Genomic DNA, 9,744 nt, shown 5'->3' on the forward strand with positions numbered 1-9,744 from the left:
TAAGAATAAATATCTCATTCTTTGCAACAATGAGCTCTTAGATCTATGCATGATTTAGAGCTCTTGGTGATGATTCATGCCTTGAATTTATGGTATCATCATCTACTTGGGAAGAAGTTCACCCTAGTCATTGATCTTGAGTTTGTTGATATTCACCCAGCCAAACCTCAACATGAGGTAGAGAAGGTGGATTGAAGCGCTTCACCTTTGAGATCAATTATCATCTAGGGAAGGACAACATGGTGGCTAATGCCCTAATTTCCAAAGCATTCTTGAATGCTATGATTGTTGAAGGTGGATTGAAGCACTTCACCTTTGAGATCAATTATTGTCTAGGGAAGGACAACATGGTGGCTAATGCCCTAATTTCCAAAGCATTCTTGAATGCTATGATTGTTGAAGGTCCTTCAAGAGAAAGAGCTCTATCCCAACTAATATCTATACCAAGCAACCCCATCCTTGAAGCTATATTAGAGACAATTTCTAAGGATCCAAAGTATTCACAATTGAAGTATATTGTTTAACACAAAGATAAGGATCCTAAAATGCAAGTCAAGTACAAGGATTATCACACTAAAGGTGAGCGGTTCTTTCACAATATGTTAAAAAAGAATATTTAAAGCACCAAATATTGCAATTCTTTTTGTTAAGGAAATTGTTCAACTCCATGGTCTACCTAGGAGGATAGTTCAGTGGTGATAGGGACACATTGTTCACCTCAAGCTTTTGTAACAATCTCTTTCAATCCATTGGGACACAATTGTGTTTTAAGGCAGCTTATAACCTTCAAACCGATGTCAAAATTTTGGGGAGATTTTCATATATAACACATCTTACCATCAAACCATTGGTATCACTCCTTTTCGAGCATTGTGTGGTCTAGACTGCTTATCATCTCTCAACTTCTTGGATTCAACCCTCAAGGTGGAGGTCTCCAAGAGAACATTAAACGAGATGGAAGAGCAAGTGAAGGCTATTCATCATGACACCAAGGCTACCCACGATCGCCAAAAGGCCTATCCAAATTGAAAGATATCTAAACGCATCTTCAAGGAAGGGACATGGTTTTCTTAGGAGTGTGGCCTGAGAAGAGTTCTCTATCATTTGGAAATTTCAAGAGGCTTAGCCCAAGATATTGGGGTCCCTACAAGATTGTGAAGTGTCTATGTAAGCATGCTTATGAAATGCATCTCTCATCTCATCTCATCTCAATGTACATGATGTATTCAATGTTAGTTTATTGAAAGCCCAAGTATGAAATCTTGATCATATACTTCTTAAATTGTAATGCCTAAGGAAGGGATTCTTGAAACGTAGCATATTAGAATCCTTGACACCAAGGAAATAGGAATAGGACTATCCAAGAGTACCCGAAGAAGATGCCATGTGGGCTAACAAAATGACATCCTTTGTAAAGATCAACCCTATTTTCTCTCAAAATGACTACATCTACATTCCTCTAAGGGGAAGAGAATGTAATATATCAAAATTCTTAATGCCCCATGATCCCAACTTGCATTTGTAGTGTTATAATAAATCATAACAACTAATGTGAAGGAAGATAACATTAATAAATGTGAAATAAAGGATAAGAATTGTAATTATATAACATTAGGAGAGAAGGGGGGAATAATAGAAGGAATTGAGTGTCAATTTAAATAGATATTAAACAAATTTAGTCAAAATCCTTAATAGCCTAAAAAGAAATATAGTTGACGTAAGAAAAAGGTTCCACCATGTTGATTGCATGATGGAAGAAGGGGCACCATAGTCAAGACCTCTCAAATCATTCATGCTAATTTGGAGCATGCAAATTTAGGATATGAATCTGAAGGGGAGCTACGGAGCTCTACCCTGAGACCTACGGACCGCTTATTGATCAAGTGTTTCAAGCCGAGCGGCCATGGCTACCTCTCACATAGCCGACGCGCAATGCCTACCTTACGGGTGTAGTGAGCTTACCTTGATGCTCAATCGAGTTTCCTCCTCTCTCTTGCACTCCGGTAGTTCCATGATCCTTGTGGCAAGCTCAAGCAACCTCAAGCCCCCTCTGTCAAGCTCCATCCTCCATAGCCACGCAAGAGAAGAGAAGAGAAGAGAAGAAGAGAAGATGAAGAGAGAAGATGGGGAGCTTCTTCTCCATGATCCCTCACTCTCACACACTCACTCCCTCACTCCCTCACTCCCTCACTCAAGCACAAGCAAGAAGGCAAGAAACAAGAGAGGAAGAAGACGAAGCTTTGGCCACACACAAGAACGAGCTTCTCATTCACTTTTAAACTTTATATACATGCCCTAATTTTTGGGCGGTCATCCCCACTTTTTACATGGTCGACCATTAGCCTAGGCCCTCTTTTCCTATTTTCCACCGTTCTAAGTTATCCCATTCCCAACTAATGCATACAATTTGCACAGGAGTAAGCCTGGCACTCTTTTACAAGGATTCGGGAGTGCCTTCACATTTAATGGCGCACTTTTACTCTTTTCTTTTCTCAAGGTGACACTGAGGCCTTTTGGAGAGGTCGTCATTCAAAATTTTCAGGGTCTGACCTCCATCCGGGGCGCCTTTTCCTTCCTGTGTCATGAGCCCTTTCGGTTATCTCCTTCTTCCATTTTTCCGCTCCTCTACTCCATCTTCCAATCCTTTGTGCTGCGGTAAACATTACCCCCCTCCTAGCTGAGTGCGAGTCCCATGGCATTAGGGTGGGGAGCAGTGGGGTAGTTGGGGTTGTTGCTAAGTGGAACTGGTGAATAGATGACCACAATCAAAAGGTGCTGTTGTGAATGAGAGGTGATGGAGTCTGATTAATGATGACCAGGAGAGATTCCGGTGTGCTTTAATCTTCATGAAGATGCTCAGCATTTGTCACACAGTTGTAGCTCCCCTTCTGCGACGGCTGTTAAACCTGGGGATCTCTAATCATTTGGAGAATACGAGGTTCCAAGATCTATGCCAATGGTGGGTCCATCACTGTGTTTTCCTTCTGGTTGATTAGGTTCAGTCATGGTAGCCATCAGAAGGCAGATGGTCGGCCACATCAAGCATGTTGGTCCATTTAAGCATCGGAGTATGCAAAAGCTCCTGAAGTTGTTGTAGTGGTGTCCTGTTCGACTTATGGAAAAATTCCTGGTTATTAGCGGATGTCGTGGATGGTCTTCTTTAGTTGGGTTGCCAGTCACACTCACGATCATAGCCTACAAGAGAAAGTTGTGCACTCCCTAAGGGGTGTGTCTGTCTCACGGTGTGGTGTAAGCGCATGTGTAGTGGAACTGGGAGATGGTTCCAACCTTGGGTAAGCCCTTGGTAATGTCCCACACTTAAGGACCCAGTTCGTGTGTTGTTGGAGGTGCAGTGCAGAACTTAGGGTGACAGGTTTGGAAGTCCTGCCCTTGATGTGCCCTAAGCATGAAGTGGGGGAGGGGCTAGGTGTAAACCCTAGGTGTAGTGAGCGAAGTGAGCCCTCGTGCTCTTTTTTTTTTTTTGAAGAATTGCATACAAGAAAGGTGTCCTGGCTAATGCCTATCACCTTCAGCCGGATTACGAAGCAGTCGCAAGCATTGGGATAGGAATGTGAGACTTTGTAGATATTCTTTAATAGCGGCCCGGGCCTTCAAAGGTGTGGATGACAAGAAGGGATGATTGCACCTCGTGAAGCGGGTATCATTCATATCCTCTAAGATTTCTAGGCAAAAGGAGGGAAGCAGGGTTTCCCTCATCATTAATCTAGTCATGGCTCTACTATCTATCCCTAGGTTGATGTCAAAAAAGAGTGGAGGGAGGTGGGCTTCCTCAGCCGTGGGTTTCTGCATTAGTAGGAACTTGATAAGCCTAATATAATTACAGGTGGTTAAGAAGGCTAGATTTGGGCAAGAAGAAAAATCTGCGAGGAAGCAGTTGATAGATGGGAGGAGATCCCCTAATCTAAAGACGGCATTCCTTAGGGCTCCGGGCATTAACGTTATATATCCTAGGAAAGTCAAAATCCCTATGAATGTTTTGGTCATAGTCAACTCCATGCCTACAGGGGTAGGGCATGTAGATGGAGTCATTGCATTCTTCAGGGAGTGAGCTACAGCAGGCGGTCCAGGCATCAAAATTGGTATCCCAAATCCTCCTCCACCACTTCGGCTGTGTCTCATAGCCTTGGACAGTTTTGGAAACCTTGTTTACCTTGTCCTGCCAGTAGTCTGCAGGCTCTTGCCTCCACCTGGTTATTATGAGGCTTCTTTCCTCTATCCACCTGTTTGCAAGATCATTGGCTAGATCCTTGATCTTGGCTAGAATGCCTAGAGGCAAATGGCCTCGTCTGGAACTCCCGTTCACGCCATATAATCAATTCCCAAGGCCAATCGATAGGGTTGGGATCCCCTCGTAGTGGCACCGGCTCTTCAGGGAATTGTCTAGGCAGTGACCATGCTCTGCGTTGGGCTTCCTCTGCCAGTTCTTGTCTTCTTCTTCTGGCTACCACAATGCACTCGGGCATGTGGGCATCTTCAGGCTCTTCAGGCGGGAGGTTTGATAGAGGCGGACTGGGCATTCTTTGTTGCTCTTCTTCAGCATCTTACTCCAAGTCTGGACCCTCTTCGACATTCTGCTCGGCCACTGCTGGGAGCCACTTGTGGTGGTGGTGTTGGCTGCTCATGTTCTTCGAATCCAAGTTCCTTAAGCTCAACAATGGAGAGGCTGGCACGACGTAGGTAGTGAAATTGCTGCTCTCTTGTGATTCATGTGCCTGTTGGAAGCTCCTGTTCTTGAAGGCCATACCTTAGTGCTCGGGTAGTCAGTTCTGGCTTCCTTCTTACCTTCTCCACTGAATCATTGCTCTCCGCTTAGGTGACATGTAGTACTGTGCTGAGAAAGGCTTGCCTTTGTGCTTTGGCACATACATCGGCAACTTCTGCCCTGGATTCGGCAAGCACTCTCTCGCATTCAGCCACCACCGCCAAGTGTTTTGTTAATTGCCTAACTCTTTCAAAATTGTTCTTTTCCCACTCATTCATTGGCTCTCTCGTCCATCTTCCTTCTTCCCTCTTCCAGCTCACTTGCCAAGGTGGTCACCACCTCTGCTGCTCATTTGTCAAGAACCAGAGTTGGTTCCTCTCCCTAGGTTTCCGAGCCAACTATTCTTCAGCAATTTCTTTTACTTGATTTGCAATGCTGAATCTCTGTTCTGCCTCGGCAATTAGTTCTGACTTTTCTTGCACCAGCTGCTCATGGCTTTGAATCTCTGCAAGGTGCAATCTTCTTTGTGCGAAGGCCATGGCCATGAGGGCCTCTGTGTCTCCCTTGGCAATCTCCAATGCACCTTGCAGCCGTTGTGCCTCATGTTGCAGCCTTTGTGCTTCTGCTGCGGGGATTGCCGGCCTTTCCTGTTCTAGGAACTCTATTTCCCTCTCCAATCTGTCTTGTTCTTCAAGTTCATACCATAGCCAGAAAGCTATGGCATCTTCTTGTTACTCACTTGACTCACCCTCCTAAGCTTCTATCTGTCTGTACCTTTCCAATTCGGCAGTTCTCTGTTGCAAGTCAGCATACTGCTGCACTAGTAACTTCAAGCTTTGTTGTTCTGCCACTAGGTTTTGCTCTTTATCTTCCAACCTTTGTATTAGGTGGCTCTCATTGTCTTGGGCTTCCTTGGTCTTTGCTTCCACCTGATCTTGTAGAGTTTTCACTTCCCTTCTTCGGTCGGCTCCTTGCTTTGAAACTTCTAGCCTTAAGGCTTTCGAAGTTTCCTTTTCTTTTTCTAACTCCACCAGGGCTATCTTCTTTTTCCTTGTCCAATTGTGCTAGAAGCTCAGCCACATAAGTGTCATAGTCGGCACCAGATGGCATGGGAGTAGGGGATGTAGTGGTTGATGCCTCTAGCTTCTGTTGTTTTGGATCTTGCCTATACTCGGCATGTGCGATAGCGGGCCTTTTTGCTCCGGCTTTTGGTACAATTTCAGTCACTTTACTGACAAGTAGCTGCATCATGTTCATCAATTGGGCCGTGTCTAAAGAGGGCGTGGGTTGCGGGGTGGTTGTGGTTGTCGTGTCAGTTGGTACTGGCACAAAGGAGGAAGGCAGGGGGTGCAGCAGGGACTTGCCCTTGCCTACAACTACTGGGGCCGTTTCAACACTGGCACTTGATTCAGCTTCATGGCGGGACTCAAAGGATCGATCTCTCCTCCCCCATGGGTTTCTTCGATAGATCTATGAGTGGCCTCTGCCAACTTAGCAAGTTCTTTCATTCTTAGTTCTTTGGCTCCCTCCTCTGCCCTTCTGTGCCTCTCTTCTTCTGCCCTCTTTGACTCTTCTCTAATTTTTACGAGTTCTTCCTCTTCTTTTTTCCTTCGTTCCTCCTCCACCCTTCTTGACTCTCTTTGAGCCCTCTTCATATCGGCTTGCTCTTCTTTGCTCAGTCTTTCTTTCTTCTCCTTTTGGCTCTTATCACTCTTCTTTTGCTCCCATGGTTTAGCCGCTTGAGTAGGTGGTACCTCCGGCTCTCCTTTGTCGCTTATTGTTCTTTCACTCAAGCCTTCTTCCTCGTGGTGAGGTGAGCTTTGATGCACAGCTTACTCTTCATCTACACTAGCATCCTTGATAGCCTCATGGATGATTGCCGTCAGGACACTGCCATATCTGATTGTGGAGGCTTTTGAGGCAGGCTTTTTCCTTGCAGATCGTGTAGTAGAAGCAGGAGACTCCCCACTAGTTGGTGCTGCGGCTGGAGCCAGGAGCGCGGAACTCTTGATAGTTTTCTGCACAAAACCATTCCAATCCACTTCCTCTAGAACTCCTGCAGCGATGCTCTCGTAATGGCACCCCGATTCTATTCATTAAAGCATTGTATCTCTGTCTTGAGAAAAGGGTGTGGACCATTTTAGCTTGCATATTTGTTGCGGGGTCTGGAATATCAGCCAAACTGATTCCATCCACTGTGTGCACGTCATCTTTTTTGACTCCCATCATGGTACATACATCTCTTCTTGGGCGCCTCTCCTTCTTGGATACAAACCCCAGGGCTTTCTCGACGATAGCTGCATTAAAGGGCACTTGCACCCTTCTTTTCTGGTCATCAGTCTTACTGTGACCGTGCCACAGCTCCTACCTTCATCAAAGCTCCTTAAAAAGTCAGCGCACATGCTGTAATCTACAGCCTATCCGACCTTTTCCACATACTTTCGGAGGTTGCATTTATCCACCAACTCCTTCACTGCCGGCTCTTCCAGGATGGCATCGTCTAAATTCAGGGTATGTTTGAACATGAACTGGCGAAATCCACGTGTCTCAACACTGATCCCATGCTTTGTCAGCTCCTCTTCAGTGAATGGAAGTTTACCCCCCTTTTCTTGTCCTGCCATGGTAGGTGCCTGTAATTACACCATGCCAATATTAGCGCTATGAATTGACTTGTCACTAACAAAAACCCAAGAAAGAATGCGTGTGACAATTTTCCATGCTGCTTCAGAGATATGAAACTTGGAAATAATTCAAAAGCAACATCTATTTCCTCCTTGCATTCTTTCCTATTTAAATTCAATTGATCATTTTCATTCATCACTACACCGTGCTACATCACTTGGCTCTCACTTTGCTCTCCCTCCCCCTTCCTTAAGTTTTAAAGGAATCCTTCCTAGGATTAGCAAGGGAAGAAGGAGGACTCACATGGACTTTGTGGGGCGAGTTACTTGGCCAACAGTCAAGTATAGAGCTTAGGGTTATATTCAAGCTAGGCATGACAATCAAGTTCACATGGTCGTATGGAAGCTTGGGTGATATAGGTCAAGACATCATGAAAGATGTCCCCGGAGTTGAGGTGACTAGTGACATGCAGTTCCTCTTTTGTAAGGAATTGGTCAATGCAAGGGTGGGCTAACACATGGTCATCTAAGTGTATGTTGCGTGTAATGGCCAAAACCCTAAACGAAAGATGTGCCACATAAGTAGGGTCGTCGTGTTCAATTGTTTTGATTGCCCTTCTTTGCTTGGCATTGGTCATGATACGGCATCCTTTTTTCTCCCATTGGAGTCGCAAGGCATACCACAGTTGTAAGAACGAAGAAGCAGAGTTGGCCAGCTGTGTGAGCTCCTCCAGTTCTTGTTCAGGTGTAGAGCGAGTAGGCTTGCAGTAAGAGGTGATTAGTCTTCTGAGAACAGCTTGCTCCTTTGAGATTTCAACCTAATGAAAATCAAGCAGTTGGCAACTTGCTCATGATGTTGATATCGGCTCTTGTGACCCTACTTTTGGGAGAGCTGCTCAGGCAAAACTCAATGCTATGGCAAGGGTTGAAGCAATTGGTAGAATGACATGACGAGCTTGGAGTGACTGACTTGCTTGACCACAATGTAGTAATGTACATACCAAGCTTAATCTTCAACTTAGTGCCCAAGTCTTTGCACATAAAAGGTCAAGGACTAGGAAGACATAAGTCAGGAGCATTAATGGAGTCCTTGGACCAAGTTTAGAGGCTGGAAGACCAGATTTGGCAGCTCATGGGTCATTTTGGGCCAAATTTGAAGGTAAATTTCTAAAGACAGTGGTCACAGGAGTTAGGAAAGAGTTTAGTCTTGATTACTTTTCACATGGAGTCTTCTCTCTCCTCTTCTCATTCATGTACTCTGTATGAGCCATGCTTATCTAAAATACCAAGGGTACCCACGTTGCCTTCTTCAGCTCTGCTTGGTAGACCTCCATATTAGAGTCTTTGTGAATTTATGTATGCTAGTTCATCAGCTAAGTGACCAAGGAGAACTTTAGCCTGTTCATTGAAGGAAGATGCCCAGGCTTCACCAGTGAAATCAAAAATCTTTATAGTCGTGATGTATCTTCGACTGAAATTATCATAGTGCTTTTGGCATCCCTCACACCAGAACCTCGATCAAGATTGGTAGGCCATATACCACATGGCTTGATCAGGCTTTATAAAACTAATGTAGGCTCTAATCTTGAAGTATGCAGGCTTCTCTTCTTCACCATTAGGTTTAATGTCCGAGATGAATTCTCTATTTGAATAGAGAGATCGAGCCCCATTTCGGGCACCTCCCTGAGGAAGACTAGTGCCTGTAGTAGTCAACAGAGCATCTTTGCCCTCCCCATTGAACCATGATCTTAACTTCTGAGCTTCTTTAACATGAGGATTGATAAGAACAAGAATGTTTTGCGTTGTTGAAAGTGAGACACCTTGGAAGTCATAGACTCATAGTCCCTTGATCAACACTATAGGCGAATCATTCAACATGTTCTTCACCTTCCTTTAAAGTAAGGCTATTCTAGAGGCTTATGATGATAGTCTTCTTGCTGTCATCTGCTATTGTCACATCTTGCTTGGGGATCTCCTCATTATTACTTTCCTTCTAATGCTTGCTACATTAGCAACATTTTGTACCATGCCAATCACATCTACAAGCTCTCTCCCATTCACATGAGGGCCAAGCTCATTGTGGTAAAAAAAAAACCTCAGGTTTCCTTCTCCTTGAGCATTCTTGAAGGATCTCATGGGCCCTTTGCTTGTAACTATGACCTTGATGGTCCAATGTCCTTGGTAGGGATTGAGAGAGACCAGAGGATAAACCCTCCGTGATATTTCCATTCTTGCAGTAGGTGTAGCATTATGATGTTGTTCTTGGGGAGTTTCTTCTTCTATGGCCCTCAAAGCATGCATGGAGCTACTAAAGCTCAATCCCTCCTTCTCCCATTGAAGAATCAAGCTTGAAGACTCAATTCTCGGCTGAAGCTTTGTCATCATGAAGCTAATTGGAGC

General features: G+C 44.7%; 1 pseudogene; it reads right to left on the reverse strand.

The window, feature by feature from the left end:
- Positions 1 to 6,555: 6,555 nt before the first annotated feature.
- Positions 6,556 to 9,480, reverse strand: LOC148034136 (replication protein A 70 kDa DNA-binding subunit D-like; annotated as a pseudogene).
- Positions 9,481 to 9,744: the final 264 nt, after the last annotated feature.

This window comes from Lygodium microphyllum, chromosome 7 (genome assembly GCF_053477565.2).
Source record: "Lygodium microphyllum isolate KBCC chromosome 7, Lygodium_microphyllum_v1.1.10, whole genome shotgun sequence".
Taxonomy (NCBI): Eukaryota; Viridiplantae; Streptophyta; class Polypodiopsida; order Schizaeales; family Lygodiaceae; genus Lygodium; species Lygodium microphyllum.